Source organism: Tamandua tetradactyla, chromosome 7, assembly GCF_023851605.1.
Source record: "Tamandua tetradactyla isolate mTamTet1 chromosome 7, mTamTet1.pri, whole genome shotgun sequence".
NCBI classification, from domain to species: Eukaryota; Metazoa; Chordata; class Mammalia; order Pilosa; family Myrmecophagidae; genus Tamandua; species Tamandua tetradactyla.
The window spans coordinates 46,183,309-46,202,975 of NC_135333.1; the positions used below are offsets into that span (position 1 = coordinate 46,183,309).

At 37.4% G+C, this 19,667-nt stretch overlaps 1 protein-coding gene and 2 pseudogenes across 1 annotated transcript in view; 1 reads left to right on the forward strand and 2 right to left on the reverse strand.

Annotated features, from left to right (window-relative positions):
• SYCE3 (synaptonemal complex central element protein 3) overlaps positions 1-19,667 on the reverse strand; it is a 69,491-nt gene that overhangs the window by 48,374 nt on the left and 1,450 nt on the right. The gene's annotated exons all lie outside the window — the stretch shown is intronic.
• LOC143690436 (large ribosomal subunit protein uL14 pseudogene) lies at positions 9,831-10,261 on the forward strand (annotated as a pseudogene).
• LOC143689639 (serine/threonine-protein phosphatase PP1-gamma catalytic subunit B pseudogene) lies at positions 13,767-14,745 on the reverse strand (annotated as a pseudogene).

Genomic DNA, 19,667 nt, shown 5'->3' on the forward strand with positions numbered 1-19,667 from the left:
TGCCAGGGCATGAGTTGGAGAAGCAATGGCACCAGATTGGATGGTGTAGAGGGAGTGAAGGGGAGAGGAGGAGGAGATGAGGGGAAACATGGGCTGCGACTGCAGAGGGCCTCACAGCCACTGAAAGGATTGGCATTCCCTCTGAGCAAGATGGGAGTCTGGAGGGTGTTAATTTCATTTACGTTTTAATAAGTCATTAGGTTGAGAATAGCTAGTATAGAAGGTCAGAGGCAGGGAGACTAGCTAGGAGGCCACTGGAAAAATGCAAGTGAGAAATAACAGAGTTTGAACCAGCAGAGCAGTAGAAATAATAAGTTGGCAGATTCAGGATTCAGGATTTGCTGATGAGTCAGATGTGAGGTATGAGAGAAAGAGAGGAGTCAGGAATCAGGAATGGCTCCAAGGCTTCAGGCCAGGCAATTAAGAAATAAGAGATGCCGGGCGGGCCACGGTGGCTCAGCAGGTAAGAATGCTTGCCTGCCATGCCTGAGGACCCGGGTTTGATTTCTGGTGCCTGCCCACGTGAAAAAAAAAAAAAAAAGAAATAAGAGATGCCATTTACTGAGATAAGGGAAGACTGAAAGAAGGTGGGTTGTAGGCTCAAATCAAGAGCTCAGTCTTGAACATATTAAGTTTAAGATGCCTGTTAGACATCCAAGTGGGGATGAGAAGGCAGCTGGATAAATGAATTCAGAGGAGAGAATGGGCTGGAAATAGAAAATGGAAATCATTAACAAATAGTTAACATTTAAAGGCATAATAACGGATAACATCGCCAAGGGATAAAGTACAGATGGAGAAGAGGTCCAATATCTAGAGATGGGGGAAGACACGAAGGAATCAGCCGAAGAGATTGAGGAGGAGGAATCAGAGAGATAGAAGGAGAATAAGAGAGTCATGTTCTGGAAGTCGAGTGAATAAGAGGTCAAAGACAAGGGTCTGGTGTGTCACAGCCAATATCCTCTGATCATTATGAAACCTCAGCAAGCTGAGAAGACAACTCTAAAAATTACAAGAGGGGGAAACTCCAAAAATTGTATGGCATAATAACAAGTGCTTCCTTAATGGGTAAGCATCTCACAACCCTAGGAAGACAGAGGAAACTTTTAAGAGAATAAAAAAACTAGAATTACTATGAATATTTGGCATTTTATAATTTGTATGTTTAAGAGAATTTGGCCTATTAAAGTGACAATACAGTTTTCTGATCCTAGCTTAAAAAGTGTAATTAAGTAAAGGTTGTATTTCTAAGCCAAGATCTTACTAAGTTTATACATAGTTTTAAAACATTAAAGAGAACTTAAGGTTCACCAAACATGTAAGTTTGATTTAGGATATTTATGAGAATTATTTAAGAAACTGGAAAGCTTTTGTTATTTAGACAACTGAGATATTTAAAAATAAACTGAATATAGTAAACTTACAATTAGATTAAGGTTAGCTAAGTTACAAATGGGATAAAAAATAAATTAAATCTTCTTTAAAATTACTATTAAAATTTGCCAGATGTAGAAATAAAATAAGATTTATAAATTAAACTTAAATACTTAAGAAAGAACTGGGTTTTTAAAGTAGAAATTTTAATTAAATGAATGTTAATTTTTAAAATCAAAGACAACATTTGAATGAACTTTTTTCTGACTTAAAAATACCTTCAAAGGCACCAAAGCCCATATTCATCAATCTCTAGTCATATCTACATATTGTCAATCATATCAACCATTTAATGTGGTAAATTTAGGTACCTCCTATATGCAGTATTACAGAAACTGGGGATTAAAAAATATGGGCCCCAGCTCTATATGCTGCACACACCAGCACCTGACCTCCCTGCCCCCACCCCATGTTTTCCCTCTCCACAGGCCCTATGTGCCCTGGAGTGTGTGGCCCTGGCCTGGCTGGACATGGAGAGCTCACTGCAGCTAAGATGCAGTATCAGGACTGGCTGCACAGATGGCCTTTCTGTGCTTGATAAAAGGTCACCTGGGAAGGACTTCACAAACAGTGATGGAATAGGAAGCTCTAGGGGGCTAGTCCCTCCACCAAAGCAACCACTGAGCTAGAAAGAGCAACTTGCATCAACCATTTTGCAACTCTGGAGCCTGATCAGATACTTAACAATCAGCAGAGGAAAAACTGCTAATCTTTCATAAGGAGTAGCATGCAAGAACCAGAGGCTATCTCCCAACCTCATCCCTGCTGCAACTATGGGGATAGTGGCCCATGTTCCTAGAGTGGCTGGCTGATGCGAGGGTGGGTAGGAGAGAGCAAATGTTTGTCCTCCAAATATTTGGGGTTGTGCATTGTGGTTGGTCTGGCTGTACTCCAAAGGACTGGTGTAGACACATGCCTTGGTTTTGGCCTTCTGGGCTATGGTGGTGCCCCCCTGTGTCCTCAATTAGAATAATAAAATAGACAGAACACTTTGTTTTCTTTTCCCTTTCTGGAGCCAGACATTAAAGGAAATCTTTGTCAGGTCACTCTGCAACAATAACAGAACAGAAACATCAGTGACTACACACCACAAGGAATACAGTCTTTACAAAAAACATGTGGAAAAGTCATGAATGGAAGGCTCCAGTCCTCAACAAGCAAAAGTTAGCAATCCCTAAGGAGGGGGAGAATCTGATTTCCAGAGTTACCATATTATAATACCCAGAATGTGCAGTTCTCAACCAAAAATTACAAAACATGCAAAAAATCCAGAAAGTATGGTCCATTCACAGGAAAAAAAGAATTTGGTAGAAACCATACCTGAGGAAACCCAGTCACTGGGATTACTAGACAAGACTTTAAAACAACTCTTTTAAAAATATTCAAAGAACTAAAGGAAGACCTGGACAAAAGCTAAAAGAAATCAGGAAAATGATAAATAAACAAAATGAAAATATCAATAAAGATACAGAAATTATAAAAAGGAACCAAACAGAGGATGCAAGGGTAGTTCAGTGGTAGAATTCTCACCTGCCATGTGGGAGACTCGGGTTTGATTCCTGGCCCATGCACTTCCCAAAACAAACACACAAGCAAGTAAACAAACACACAAGCAAGTAAACAAAAAAAATCCAACAAATGGTACTGCAATAATGAGATTCTCATATGGAGAAAGAATGAAATGTGACCCCACCATATAGCATAAACACACACACACACAAAGGAACCAAACAAATTCTGGAGCGAAAAAGTACAATAGCTGAAATGAAAAATTCACCAAAGGGCTCAACAGATTTGAACAGGCAGAAAAAGGGCAATTAAAATTATCCAGTGTGAGCAGCAGAAAGAAAAAAAAAAGAAGAAAAATGAAGAGAGCCTGATTTGGTGGGACATAACCAATCATATAACATACACATGATAGGCGTATATCAGAAGAAGAAATAGAAAGTGGTAGAAAAATATTTGAAGAAATTATGGCCCCAAACTTTCCAAATCTGATAAAACCCATGAATATATACATTTAAGAAGTTCATCGAACCCTTAATGAGATAAACTCAAAGAGGTCCATGATATGACACAGTCAGACTCTCAAAACACAAAGCCAAAGAGAGAAGTTTTAAAAGCAGCAAGAAAGAATCGATTCATCGCGTAGAAGAGATCTTCAATAATATTAACAGCTGAGTCCTCATTGGAACCCATGGAGGTCAGAAGGCAGTAGAATGACATCTTTAAAGTCCTGTGGAAAAAGACCTTGTGAAACTATATCCAACAAACTATCCTTCAAGAACGAATGAGAAATAAAACATTCTCAGGTACACACAAGCTGAGAGAGCTCAGCACCTGCTCACTTGCCATCCAAGAAATGCTAAAGGGAGTCTTTCAGGCTAAAATGAAAGGATACTAGACAGTAACTCAAAACCATAAGAAGAAATAAAGAATACTGATAAAGGGGCTACTTAAGGTAAATTAAAGCCAGTATTATTTGTACTTCAGGTTTGTTAACTCCTCTTTTTTTTTTAAAACATATTTAAAAGACAAACACATAAAACAATAATTATAAATCAATGTTAATTGGCACACAGTGCATAAAGATATAATCTGAGAGAATAACAATATAAAGGGGGAGCGGTGCGAGGCATAGGAACAGATTGTTTGTATACTACTGAAAGGAAATTGGCAGTTTTCAAACCAGGCTGTTATAAGTTTAAGATGTTAATTATAACCCCCAAGATAACCGTTACAAAATGTGCTGGTTTGTAAGTATATATGTACCCTAGAAAAGCCATGTTTTAATCCTAATTCCATTTTGTAAAGGCAGCTGTTTCTTCTAATCCCTATTCAATATTGTATGTTTGAAAATTAGGTCATCTCCCTGGAGACGTGATTTAATCAAGAGTGGTTGTTAAGCTGGATTAAGTGGTGGCGTGTCTCCACCCATTTGGGTGGGTCTTGATTAGTTTACTGGAATCCTATAAAACAGGAAACATTTTGGAGAAAGCAGGAAATTTGGAGAGAGCAGAATGACATAGCCATAAGAAGCAAAGTCCATCAGGCAGTGACCTTTGCAAATGAAGAAGGAAAACATCTCCCGGGGAGCTTCATGAAGGGAAGCCAGGAGAGAAAGCTAGCAGATGATGCTGTGTTCGCCACATGCCTTTCCAGATGAGAGAGAAACCCTGACCCTGTTCACCATGTGCCTTCACACTTGAGAGAGAGACCCTGAACTTCATTGGCCTTCTTGAACTAAGATATCTTTACCTGGATGCTTTTGATTGGACACTTCTATAGACTTGCTCTAATTGGGACATTATCTTGGCCTTAGAACTGTAAACTAGCAGCTTATTAAATTCCCCTTTTTAAAAGCCATTCCATTTCTGGTACATTGCATCTGGCAGCTAGCAAACTAGAACACAAGAATAACTAAAAATATACAAAAAGGAAATAAGGGAATCAAAATGTTATACCACAAAACATCAACTAAATGCCAAAAAGGGGCATTTAGTTGGAGGAACTGAGGAACAAAGAATATATAACATATACTGAAAACAATCAGCTAAACGGCACAAATAACTCTTTCCTTATCAGTAATTACTTTGAATATAAGTGGATTAAGTTGTCCCATTGAAAGTCAAAGTAGAGTACTTGAAAATTATTGCTTTTTCTTTCTTTGCTTTGTAGATGTTATATTATACAAAAAAAGTTAAAAAAAAAAGTCAAAGTATACAGACTGGATTTTAAAATATGCTCCATCATATGTTGTCAACAATAGACTTTCTTAGATACAAAGACACAAAGAGGTTAAAAGTAGAGGATGGAAAAAGATATTCCATGAAAATAGTAACCAAAAAAGAGCCAAGTGGCTATGTTCTTGTCAGAAAAAGACTTTAAGTAAAAAAAAATGTTATAAGAGACAAAGAAGGACATTACACATTGATAAAAGGTTCAATTCAACAAGAAGGTATAACAATTATAAGCATACATGCACTTAACAATAGAATCTCAAAATATATAAAGCAAAAATGGACTTGAATTGAAGAGAGAATTGAAAGGAAAACAGAGTTCTACAATAATCACTGGAGACTTCAATACTCCACATTTGATAACGGATAGAACTGAATAGAAAATTAACAAGAACACAGAGGTCTTAAGCATCACTATAAGCCAATTAGACCTAATAGACATAATAGAACACTCTGCCCCCCAAAGAGCAGAATATATATTCTTCTCAAGCATACATGAAACAGTCGCCAGGATAGACCAAATGTTGGCTACAGAACAAGTCATAATAAATTTAAAATACTAAAACCACAAAGTATCTTTTCTAATTACAAAACTAAAAAAGATTATGAGACTACAATGAACAACTGTATACCAACAAATTGGGTAATCTAGATGAAATGGAAAATTCCAAGAAACATGCAAACTACCAAAACTGCTTCAAGAAGAAATAGAAAATCTGAGAACACTTGTAACAAGTAAAGAGATTGAGTCAGTAATCAGAAACCTACCTACAATGAAAATCTGAGCACCAGATGGCTTCATTGATGAATCCTATCAAATATTTAAACAAAAATTAACAACAATCCTCTTTAAATTCTTCCAAATAATTGAAGTGGACAGGACACTTCCTAACTCATTCAATGAAGCCAGCATCACCACGATATCAAGTCAAACAAAAACACTACAAGAAAAGAAAACTCAGACCAATATTTCTTATAAACTTAGATTGCCAAAATTCTCAACAAAATACTAACAAACCAAATTCAGCAGCATATTAAAAGGACTACACACCATGATCAAGTGGGATTTATCCCAGTGTTTTAATTTCCTAGGCTACTCAAAGCACATATCATGAAATGGGTTGGGTTTAAACATTGGGAATTTATTTGCCCAAGGTTTTTTTTCTTTCTTTTTTTTTTTTTAATATGGGCAGGCACCGGGAATCGAACCCAGGTCCTCTGGCATGGCAGGCAAGCATTCTTGCCTGCTGAGTCACCATGGCCCTGCCCAAGGTTTTGAGGCTGGAAAAATGTCTGTTCTAGTTTGCTAGCTGCCAGAATGCAATATACCAGAAACGGAATGGCTTTTAACAAAGGGAATTTAATAAGTTGCTAGTTTACAGTTCCAAGGCTGAGAAAATGTCCCAATTAAAACAAGTCCATAGACATGTTCAATTTAAGGCATCCGGGGAATGATACCTTGGTTCAAGAAGGCCAAGGATGTTCAATGTTTCACTCTCAACTGGAAGGGCACATGGCGAACATGGCAGCGTCTGCTGGCTTTCATATGGCTCTACCAAAAAGGGACTCTCTCCAAAATTTTTCCTCTTTTAAAGGATTCCTGCAAGCAACTCCACCTTCAGTGGGTGGAGACACACCTCCATGGAAATCATCTAATCAAAAGTTACCACCCACAATTGGGTGGGTCACATCTTTATGGAAACAATCAAAATGCTCCCACTCAACAATATTGAATGAGGATCAAAGGGTGTGGCTTTTCTGCGGTCCACCACAGATTCAGACCAGCACAATGTCCAAATCAAGGCATTATCAAGGTGATGCTTTCTTTCCAAAGACCACCTGCTGGTGATTCTTGGCTCCTCTGTAACATAACAAGGCCCACAGTGGCAACTGCTGGTCTCTCCCTTCACTTCTGGGTTTTGCTGAGTTCAGCTTCTTACCTTCATGTTTTTTTTTTCTCTTGCTCTCTGAATTTAATTCTTATAAAGGACTCCAGTAATAGGATTAAGACACGTCCTGTTTAAGGTGGGACACAACTTAACTAAAGTAACCGCATCAAAAGGTCCTATTTACATGGGGTTACACCCATAGAAATGGATTAGATTTAAGAACATGTTTTTCAGGGGTACATACAGCTTCAAACCACTACACCCATGAGTAAAAGGGTGGTTCAAGATAAGAAAATCAGTGTTATACTCCTGTGATGGTTAAGTTCATGTGTCAACTTGGTCAGGTTATGGTGTCCAGTTGTTTGATCAAGAAAGTGCTGGCGTGATTGTCACTGTGAATATATTTCATAGATTTAAATCATCAGTCAATTGATTGAATCTATGGCTGATTACATCCACAATCAACTAAGGAGATTGCCTTCAACAATGAGAGAAGTCTCATCTAATCAGTTAAAGGCCTTAAAAGGAAAAATGATGATTTTATCAGTCAGAAGGGAAAATTCCCATCTCTACTTCAGTCAGCCACTTCTCCTGAGGAATTCATCAAAAACTTTCATTGGAGTTCCCAGCTTTGTGGCCTGTCCTATGGAATTCAGACTTACCCATCCCCACAGTTGTGGGAACCAACTCCTATTTAAAAAAAAAAAAAACTCATAATATCTACTATATATGTGTGTATATATATATATATCTACATGTATAGCCTGTTGGTTCTGTTTCCCTGGAGAACCCTGAATAATAAAGCACCACATTAATAAAATGAAGGAAAAAAAACCATGATCATCTCACTTGATGCAAAAAAATAATAATAATTTCACCATGTCCAACACACTTTTGGGGTATAATTCATTAGAAAGCTAGGAAACAAATTTCTTAAAATGATAAATGAAAAATTCACAGACACTATGATATTCAATATGTAAGACTGAAAGCTTCTCCCCTTATAGGAATAAGACAAGGATGCCCACTTTTGCCACTTCTAGTCAACAAAATACATAGTTCTAGACAGAACAATTAGGGAAGAAAAAGAAATAAAAGACTTTCAAATTGGAAAGGAAGAAGTAAAATGATCTCTGTTCACAGATTACTTGATTTTATATGTAGAAAAAACTAAAGAAGCTACAAAAAAAGTTAGAGATAATAAATGAATTCAGCAAAGTTGTAGGATATAAAATCAACAACAAAAATCAGTTGCATGTTATTAGCATAGAACAATCTAAAAAGGAACTTATAGATAACATTTCATTTCTAATGGCATCAAAAAGAATAAAATACTTAGGAAAACAGGCATACCTAAAAAATATCATGGGGTGATTTCCAGATCACCACAATAAAGCTAACATTGCAGTAAAGTTAGCCACATAAATTTTTTTTTTTTTTTGGTTTTCCAATGCATATATAAGTTATGCTTGGGCAGTGTGATGGTGGCTCAGTGGCAGAATTCTCGCCTGCCATGCCAGAGACCTAGGTTCGATTCCCGGAGCATGCCCATGTGAAAATAATAATAATAATAATAAGTTATGCTTACACTGTACTGTAGTCTATTAAGTGTGCAATAGTATTGTTAAAAAACAAAATGAAACAATGCACATACTTTAGCTAAAAATAACACTGCCAAAAAGTGCTAACCGTCATCTGAGACTTCAGTGAATTGTGATCTTTGCTTGTTGAGGATCTTGCCTCAATATTAGTGAATGCATGACTGATCAGACTGGTGTTTGCTGAAGGTTGGGGTGGCTGTGGCAGTTTCTTACAATTAGAAAGCAATGAAATTTGCTGCATCAATTGACCCTTCTTTTCATGAAAGATTCCTCTGTAGCATGTGATGCTGTTTGATAGCATTTTACCCACAGAACTTCAAAACTGAGTCAATCCTCTCAAACCTTACTGCCACTTTATCAAATAAGTTGATGTAATACTTGAAACTCTGTTGTCATTTCAACAATGTTCACAGCATCTTCACCAGAAGTAGATTCCCTATCAAGAAACCACTTTCTTTGCTCATTCATGAAGCAACTCCTCATCCATTAAAGTTTTATTGTAGCAACTGAGTCACATCTTCAGAGTTCACTTTTAATTCTAGTTTTCTATTTTCAACACATCTTCCACTGAAGTCTTGAACCTCTAAAAGACATCCATGAGGGTTAGTCAACTTCTTCCAAACTCCTGTTAATGTTGATAGTTTGACTTCCTCCCATGAATCATGAATGTTCCTAATGACATTTAGAATGATGAATCCCTTCCAAAAGATTTTCAGCTTACTTTGCCCAGATCTATCAAAGGAATCACCATATATAGCAGCTACAGCCTTATGAAATAGATTTCTTAATAAGATCTGAACATCAAAACGACTTCTTAACACATGGGCTGCAGACTGGATGTTGTTAGCAGGCATGAAAACAACAGTAATTTCATTGAACATCTCCATCAGAGCTCTTGGGTGTTCAGGTGCATTGTCAATGAGCAGTCATATTTTGAAGGGAATCTTTGTTTCTGAGCAGGTCTCAACAGGGGGATTAAAATATTCAGTAAACCATGTTGTAAAGAGACATGCTGTCATCCAGGCTTTGTTGTTCCATTTACAGAGCAAAGGCAGAGTAGATTCAGCATAATTCTTAAGGGCCCTAGAATACTAGAAATGGTAAATGAGCACTGACTGCATTAACCCCTAACAAGAGTCAGCCTGGGTCCTTTTCCAGAACTCAAGATGTCAAAGAGAGGCCATGGTGGGTCATCTGGTGCCAAATTCTGGATTTCCCTGGGATTCCTGGAAGAGCCATGATCAACTGTGCTGACAAACAGGGGATCAAGGGTCGGCTGAATAGGCTTCCTGCTGGTGGTGTGGGCGACATGGTAATGGCCATAGTCAAGAAGGGCAAATCAGAAATCAGAAAGCAGGTCCATTCAGCTGTGGTAACTTGACAATGAAAGTGATACTGGAGAAAAGATGGTATCTTCCTTTATTTTGAAGATAACACAGAGGTCATGGTAAACATTAAAGGAGAGATGAAAAGTTCTGCCATCACAGGACAAGTTGAAAAGGAGTATGCAGACTTGTGGCCCAGGATTGCATCCAATGCTAGCAGCACTGCTGGACTCTCCAGTGTATTTGTAAAAATATATAATAAAAGCCATTAAAATATATATATATATCTAAAGAGTCAGCCTGTCCTTTGAAGCTTTGAAGCCAGACATTGACTTCTCTTTAAGCCATGAAAATTCTACATGGCATCTTCTTCGATTATAAGGCTTTTTCCTCTATATTGGAAATCTGTTGTTTCATGTAGCCACCATCATCAATTATCTTAGTTAGATTTTCTGGGTAACTTGCTGCAGGTTCTTCATCAGCACTTGCTACTTCACTTTGCATCTGAAGTTATGGAGATGGCGTCTTTCCTTAAACCTCATGAAATAACCTCTGCTAACTTGAGGCTACAGCCTCTCTAAGCCTTCAGAGAATTGAAGAGAGTTAGGGCCTTGCTCTGGTTTAGGCTTTGGTTTGAGGGAATGGTGTGCCCATTTTGATCTTCTATTCACACCAGTAAAACTTTCCATATCAGTAATAAGGCTGTTTCACTTTATCATTCATGTGCTCACTGGAGTAGCACTTTTAATTTTCTTCAAGAACTTTTCCTTTGCATTTACAACTTGGCTAACTATTTAATGCAATAGGCCTAACTTTCAGCCTATCTCAGCTTTTGATGTGTCTTCTTCACTAAGCTTCATCATTTTTAGTTTTTAATTTAAAGTGATAAAGGTACAACTCTTCCTTTCACTTGAAACTTAGAGGCCATTATAGGGTTATCAACTGACCTAATTTCAATATTGTTGTGTCTCAAGGAATAGTAAGGCTGAAGGAAAGGGAGAGAGATGGGGGAACAGCCAGTTGATGGAGCAGTCAGAACATACGCAACATGTGTCAATTAAGTTCACCATCTCATATGGGGGCAGTTCATGGAGCCCCCAAACAATTATATTTGTAGCATCAAAGGTCACTGATCATATGACACCATAACAGATAAACTAATAATAATGGAAAATTTTGAAATATTATGAAAATTACCAAAAATGTGACACAGAGTGTTCTGGTTTGCTAGCTGCTGGAATGCAATATACCAGAAACAGAATGGCTTTTAACAAGGGGAATTTAATGAGTTGCTAGTTTACAGTTCTAAGGCTGAGAAAATGTCCCAATTAAAACAAGTCTAAAGAAATGTCCAATCAAAGGCATCAAGGGAAAGATATCTTGGTTCAAGAAGGCTGATGAAGTTCAGGGTTTCTCTCTCAGCTGGAAGGGCACATGGCGAACACAGCATCATCTGCTAGCTTTCTCTCCTGGCTTCCTATTTCATGAAGCTCCCCGGGAGGCATCTTCCTTCTTCATCTCCAAAGGTCGCTGGCTGATGGACTCTCTGCTTTGTAGTGTTGCTCTCTCTGAATCTCTCATTCTCCAAAATATTTCCTCTTTTATAGGACTTCGGAAACTAATCAAGACCCACTCAAAAGGGTGGAGACATGTCATCCCCTAATCCAGTTTAACAACCATTCTTGACTAAATCACATCAACCAGGGAGATGATCTCATAACAGTTTCAAATATACAGTATTGAATAAGGATTATTCTACCTTTAAGAAATGGGATTCATATCAAATCATGGCTTTTCTTAGGGGGCATATATCCTTTCAAACCAACACACAGAGACACAAAGTGAGATCATGCTGTTGGAAAAACAGCAGACTTGCTTGACGCAGGGTTGCCTCAAACCTTTAATTTGTAAAAATGCAATATCTGCAAATCACAATAAAGCAAAGTGCAATAAAATGAGGTATGCCTGTAAAGTTAACCAAGAAGGTGCAATATTTATATAGAATTAAAAACTAGAAAATATTGTTGAAGGAAATCAAAGATGACCTAAATAAATGGAAGACTTTCCATGTTCATGGATTGGAAGATAAGCTTAAGATGTCAATACCACCCAAAGCAATCTACAGGTTCAATACAATTTCTATCAAATCTCAGTGGCATTTTTCTTTTTTTTGGCAGAGACACAAAAACTTATCTTAACATTCATACAGAATTGCAGGGGATGCTGATTAGCCAAAACCCTGAGAAAGAAGCACAAAGTTGTAGGATTCACACTTCTGATTTCAAAAGCTACAGTAATCAAAACAGTACAGTACTGGCACATAAGGATAGATATATAGACCAATGGAATAGAATAGAAAGCCTAGAAATAAGCCTTCACATAGATAACCAATTGTTATTTTATTTTATTTATTCATTAAATTGTATTCAATATGCCATCAACAGTTCTCCTTTGTGTTTTGTGTTGATAAACAGACACCGAGAGGATTTAACAAGTTCTTCATTTAATAAGTTTCAATTCATTTTCACCACATGGTATTGCACACTGTCATCTGTTGAAACATTTCTTTTTTTAAAAGATCTCAATTTTAAAAAGTCATAGACACTATGAGTTTTGTATAAACTGGTGGACAATAAGTTAATTCCTTTCTTTTGACTTATAAGCCTCAACTTCACAGTAGAATAAAGAATGTAGGCCAAAGAAAGCATATCATATAGAACAGCATTGTTTCTATAATTGAAGCTCTCTGAATGGCTGGGTTCAGGCCTGACACAGCTGTACAAAGATTACTAAATGAACAGACAATAAATGGAAATTGAACAAAATGTAATTAACTTTACTCATTAACAGCTTAAACAGCACTATATTACTGCTATTTGAAATAAAAAAAACCTGTTTTGAATCCCCTAGAAGAGGCTTCTGTACATAACCATGCCACCTAGTGTCAATACGGATCTCAACAGAAACTCTTGCTTTAGGACAGAGTCACAGACATTTAAAAAATGGCTTTAATCATCATTTCACGTAAATGGTAAGGGAAATGTGTACTTAAATGAAACATGCATATCAGTGATGCACCTAACGTTGATAGCTATAAAAACTAGTTTGATGAGACAATGAGAGAAAATACACAATTCCTTTGAAACAAATAAAAAAATATATTCACAGTATTTTGTTTCAACAGTATGCATTTTATGCAATAACATATTCAGATTCAGAGCACCCAGAGCTCTCTTTATGTCCTAAAGAAAACAAATATTTACACTATTCATGAGTTGAACTAAATTAAAGAGAGATCAATGGTGCACTTAACCCTTAGGTTAAATTGTCCTGGGGTATACAGTTTTAACACTATCATTGAAGTTGTTTGCAAATGGAACAGAGAATGGGATGTATGAGTTTTCTCTTTTTATTTCTTTTTCTGGAGTGATGCAAATGTTCTAAAGATGATCATGGTGATGAATACACAACTATGTGATGATATTGTGAGGCACTAATTGTATACCGTCTATGGACTGTATGTGTGTGAAGATTTCTTAATAAAAATGCTTTTTTAAAAAAGGAATAGAGTAATTCTTAACATCATCACATAGATGCATGATCATCATTTCTTAGAACATTTGCATCAATTTAGAAGAACTAGCAAAACAACAGAAAAAGATATAGAATGTTAATATAGAGAAAAAAATAAAAATAATAATAATAGTACAAAAAAAAGACAAACAGACAGACAAAAAAAAAGGAACAGAGAATTAAAAACAAAATACTATTTTCAGGAATGGAAAAGTCTTTCATTTGCTATTATAACCAGCAAATGCCATTCATTAAATCAAAATTGGCAAGGGTGGTGCCCCACAAACACAGATCTATTTGAGCAACCTGACAAATACACATTACCATTTTTAAAATAAAGTTATGTTACAAGTCCCTACCAGGCAGTATGAAAATGACCTCTTGCTTTGTTATCATACTCTCTGGTGGTGTTATGGGTCTATTGGCATTCAGCTACTTTTTCTCTGCAGGCTTTATAATGTGAAAAGAACACACTAGCATTTCATCCACATTCAACATGGTACCTGCATGGCACCTGCACTGTCAAACAATGCACAGTATTCGGGTACAGAAAACAGAGAGACCAACTGTCTCTTGGCGAAAAATTCATATCCATCTCCAACCACCTGATGGGCTCTACATATAAAATCCATATCATGCTTATGGGGAAATTTTGCAACCACCTCTGCATCAAATATGAAGGACATTCCTCTGTCATTTTCATGCCAGCCTAAGACATCTTTATCAGGGACAGGACACATAAGATCACAAAGAAGACCTTGATCTGGTACATCAGTTGGTCACATAATTCACCAAATTTGCTCCAAAGACTGAAGATCTGGTGATAAACCTCCATGATAGCAGAATATTTCTCATTCATGATGGCTGCTATCAGTAAACAGTGAAAGCAGTCTATGAAAGTTTTCCCATAGTTTAATGGTGTATTTTATTTTAAAATTCATTATAAAATCCATAAATTCTACTGATGTTGGCATTATCTGTGGTTTCCTCAGAGAAAAAAAAATTCTGGGGATATCTGATTTTTGTAGGCCAATAAGAGGCAGATAATCTCCAGTGACTGCTTCCCTCTGTCCACATAGTCCTCAAGAAACAGATGGCTGCTTTCCAGTGGGAAACCACCATACTCAAAAAGTCGAAGCAAATTGTAGTACTGCCCATGGTTATCACCATATATATTTTTTTTAATTAAAAAATTTTTTTTTCACCACATATTTTAAGTGGTGTTCAAGTGCTGGTAGGCTAGGTGACTGAGGAAGATCTCAAGAGAACTTTAGGCATAGTCCTCTGGTTTCATTATCCTGTAGATGGACATTCTTAGCAGGCCTGGACCCTGTCACTTCCAGCAGCTGTCATATATATCTGCCACTGCTTCCTACCGCCCACCCTCCCACAGCACCTGCTGACTGCGGGACCCACACCTCCTTTCCCACTTTGAGCACAGGGGCAGCGGGAGTAGCAGCTGCAGTGGGTTCCCTTTCCTCCTCCTCTCCCCACCGGAGCCATGAGTGGACATTTGATTTTGACAAGGGTGTGAAGTCGGTCCAATGGGGAAAGAACAGTGCCTCCAAAAAATGGTGCAGAGAAAACTGGGTATGTACATGTAAGAGGACGAAGCTAGGCCTGTACCTTACACGGTACACAAATGTTAACTGAAAATGGATCAGAGAACCAGGAGAAAACACAGGGGACAATCTTCATTACCTAGGATTTAGCAACGGTTTCTTAAATATGACACCAAACGCACAGAAAACAAAAGAAAAAAACAGATCAATGGGACTTTATTGATATAAAAAACTTTTGTGCGTCAAAGTACATTAACAAGAGAATTAAAAGACAACCTAAAGATTGGGAGAAAATATCTGCAAATCATATATCTGATTAGGGTTTATTATTCAGAATATGTAAAGAACTTCTACCACTGAACAACAAAAAGACAAATAACCCAATTTAAAACAGCAAAGGGAGAAACAGACATTTCCCCAAAGAAGATCTTCAAATGGCTAATAAGTATATGAAAAGATACAGATCATTATTAGCATTGGGGAGATGCAAATCAAAACCACAGTGAGATTCCACGTCACTCCCACTAGTACAACTACAAGTTTACAAATGGCAAATAACAAGTGTTAATGAGGATGTGGAGAAACTGGAACCCTCGCCCATTACTGGAAGGGACGTAAAATGGTTTAACCACTGTAAAAAAATAGTTTGGCAGTTTCTCATAAAATTAAACATAGAATTACCAATGACCCTGCAACTCCACTTCTAAGAATATACCCGAAGAACTGATAGCAGGGACTCAGGTCTTGGTATACCAATGCTCATCACAACGTTAGTCACAACCAAAAGGTCGATACAACTCAAGTGTCCACCAACAGATGAATGGATAAACAAAATATGATACAGCAAAGGAATATTACTGACCCATAAAAGTTTTGATACATGTTACAACATGGACATACCTTGAAAACATTAGGATTAGTAAAATAATCCAGACATAAATAGTCAAACATTGTATGATTACACTTATATGAGGTATCTAGAATAAATTCATAGAAGCAGAAAGCAGAATAGAGGTTACCAGGGCTTGGGGGACCAGGGAGGAGGAGTTATTGCTTAATGGATACAGGGTAACTATTTTGGATAATGAAAAAGTTCTGGAAATAGTAGTGATGGTTACACAATATTGTGAATATAGTTAATGCCAATGAATTGTACCCTTAAAGTGGTTAAAATGGTATATTTTATATAATATATTTTTACCATCGATAAAAAAATTAAAAATAAATAAGTGCACGGTTTTTGTCCTTAAGGAAATTGGTCCGGTTAAAAGAAACTTGCTGTAAAGCAAAAGCTTTGAAGGGGAACAACCACTAATTCAAATGTCCTTGCTCAGTTTCAAACCAAAGTCTTCTCACGTAAAATGGCCCTTCTACTGCATTGAGAGAATTCTGAAAGCACCATGATCTCTGTTGCCTCTATGCCTTTTTTTCCTCTGTCTATAATGCTCTTCTCTTCCCCCCACCCCCCTTACTTTTCAAGACTCAGTTTAAGGGATACTTTTCCTTTACATTTCCTATCAGCCAATTCCTAAGGTCAGTCTTCAGCTCTTTTGCATTCTTATAGCTTCTGTACCTACTTACAGCTAGACACTATTCTAGGACTTCTAATCGTTATAACAACCCTATAAGGTAAGTAATGTTATTACCCCAACTTACAGATAAGAAAAATAAGACCCAGAGAAGTTAGCAAAGTTGCGCATGGTCAGACAGAAATGCACGCAGAGCTGAGAACTGAGTCCAGACAGTCTGGGTCCAATCTGTGCCTCAGACATTAAGCTACTGGCATTCAATAAATTCATGGTGAATACATTAGTGACCAGAACTGACATTAATGGACTGAGCACCCAGAGAAGGGCACTGTGATACTGTGTGGGCCCAGGCTGGAATCCCAGCCCTGCCACTTACTGGCTGTGTGACCCTAGAAAGTCATTCAATCTCTTTAAGACAGCGTCCTCTTATGTAAAATGAAAATGATACTTCTTTCTAGGCTGTCATGAAGAGCTAAAGAAACTTTATGTGAAACACCATGTATAGAGTGGTTACTAGAAAAAATTTTACTATAATTAGAAAGTGCAAAAGAGATAATTCAATAATAATAACAAAAGCTAACATTTAGTTAGTGTTTAATATGGGCAAAGAACTATATAAATTCTCAAAAATTGTCCAATTTCATTCTCCCAACAACAACATGAAATATTTGCTATTACTCTCCCCACTGTTGAGATGAGGAAATGGAAGATTACAGAAGTTAAGCAAAGTCACATAGCTAAACAGAGGTAGGGCTGGATGCAAATCCAGATTTACTGATTCTAAAACTGAGGTTCTTTAGCACTATTTTCTCACAATTGCCTGTGACAATAGTGTGGTGGTTTCTGAGTCTGCCAGGATGTATGGGGCAAAGGTGGAAAAATAATGGGGGGTGGGGGATTGGGAGGGGAAGACTGAGTTCAATTTGGGGCAGTCTGAGTGTGTGGTGTCCATGGACTGGCTATCTAGGCAGAGACATTTAACAAGCAGTTGAAATACAAGATTAGAGGCCTGGAAAGAGATCAGCTGAAAATAAAGATGTGTTAGTAGTTTAAATTATAGGAGGAGATGAAATCACTCACAGTGAACGTTTAAAGGGAGAATAGAAAATAGATAAAAAGGAGTCCTGGAGAGCATCAGCGTTCAAAGAGCAGAAGGAAAAAAACCCATAAAAGACACTGATGAGTAGTCAAAAACGTAGAGAAACTGGAAGTGGATACTTGAAGCCAGTGGAAAAGTGAGACAGCAGTGGCCAATTCATTAATTTATTCAACAAATATTTAATGAATCTAGGTACTATTTTAGGTGCTAGGAGTGTATCAGTGAATAAACCAGACAAAAATCCCCACCCTCATTGGGGGAGAGAGAAAAAAAAAAAGTATATAAACTGTCAGGTAATATGGTAGTAAGTGCTTTGGAGAAAATAAAGCAGGGTAGGGGAGATAAAGAGTAATGAAGTGGGGGTAACAATTCCGTATACGTCAACAGATGTGTCTCTGATATGATGACACATGAAAATAGACACAGAAAATAATCACATGAGCCCTATGGATATCTTGGGGAAGAGTTCTGTGCAGAGGGAAAGCAAAAAGAAAGACCCTGAGGCTAAGTGTGCTTGGGTGTGATTGAGGAAGAGCAAGAAGGCTAGCAAAGCTGGGGTGGCGTGAAGGAGGGTAGGATATTAAAAGATGAGGCAGAGTTTGGAGAGGATGTTGTAGTTTATGGAGAACTCTAATGTTTATTCTCAGTGAGATGAGATATTGGAGGGATTTGACCTGATGTGACATGATTTGAATTCTGATTTATAAAAGGATTACTATGGTTGCTAGGCCAAGAATACACTGGGGTATGAGGGGTATTTATTAGTTTTTAGGGAGACCAGATAGGAGGCTGCTGCAAAATTCCAGGTAAGAGACAACGGGGACTTAGACTAGGATATGAGAGGTGGAGGTATTGAAAAGTGACTGGATATGTATTGAAAATATCAGTATTTGCTGACATCCAAGTGGAAATATGAATCTGAGGTATGATGAAAATCAGAGTACAGATGCTATTTAAAGTCATGGGATTAGTTGTGATTACCCAGGTTCTCAAGTGTTTAGTTTGGGAAGTTGATAAAGAACCAGCAAAAAAGACTGAAAAGCAGCAGCCAGTGAGGGAGGAGGAAAACCAGGAGAGACTTGAATGTCAAGTGAAGAAGGTAAATGAAATGATCAATTGTGTCTCATGTCAAGTAGTTCAAGGATAAGAAATGATCATGAGAATTAACAACCTAGAGGTCACTGACCATCCTACAAGAGCTATTTTCATGGACTGTGCAGGGACAAAAGCCTTAAGTAGAATCACTTAAGTTTTGCTTCAAAAAGGAGCAGAGAAATTGGCCAGTAGCTGGAATGTAGCATGGAGTCACAGGTCTCTTTTGTCTTAAGATGGGCACTATTACACCAGTGTTCAATATTACAAAAGTCTCATCAAATTTGGGACATGTGATTTGAGTCACCTTGATGAGATCTATTTTAGGGGAGCAGTAAAAACAGGAAAAAAATTTCTACAATTCAAAGAATTAATGGAACATTAGACAAAGTAGGTAAGGCATGCAGATTTAGATGAGGAGGGCAGGGAAAATGGAAGATACAGATGATCCTCATTATTCAGATTCCATATCTGTGAGTTTACCTACTTGCTATAGTTTATTTGTAACACCAAAATCACTACTGTGGCACTTTCAAGATCATACATAGGCATGTGCAGAGTGGCCAAAAAATTGAGTTGCCTGACATGCACATTCCCAGCTGAGTGCGAGCAAGGTGATGTTATGCTTTTTGTTTTCAGTTGTCATAGCGTAAACAAATGCCCTTTTCATGATATATCTGATAAGATATTTTTCACATTTTTGTACCTTTTGTTGGCTACTTAACTGTTTAAAATGGTTCCAAGCATAGTGGAGTGCTGTCTAGTGTTCCTAAGCACAAGAATGCCGTGTTGTGTCATTCAGAGAAAATACTGGCGTGAGATA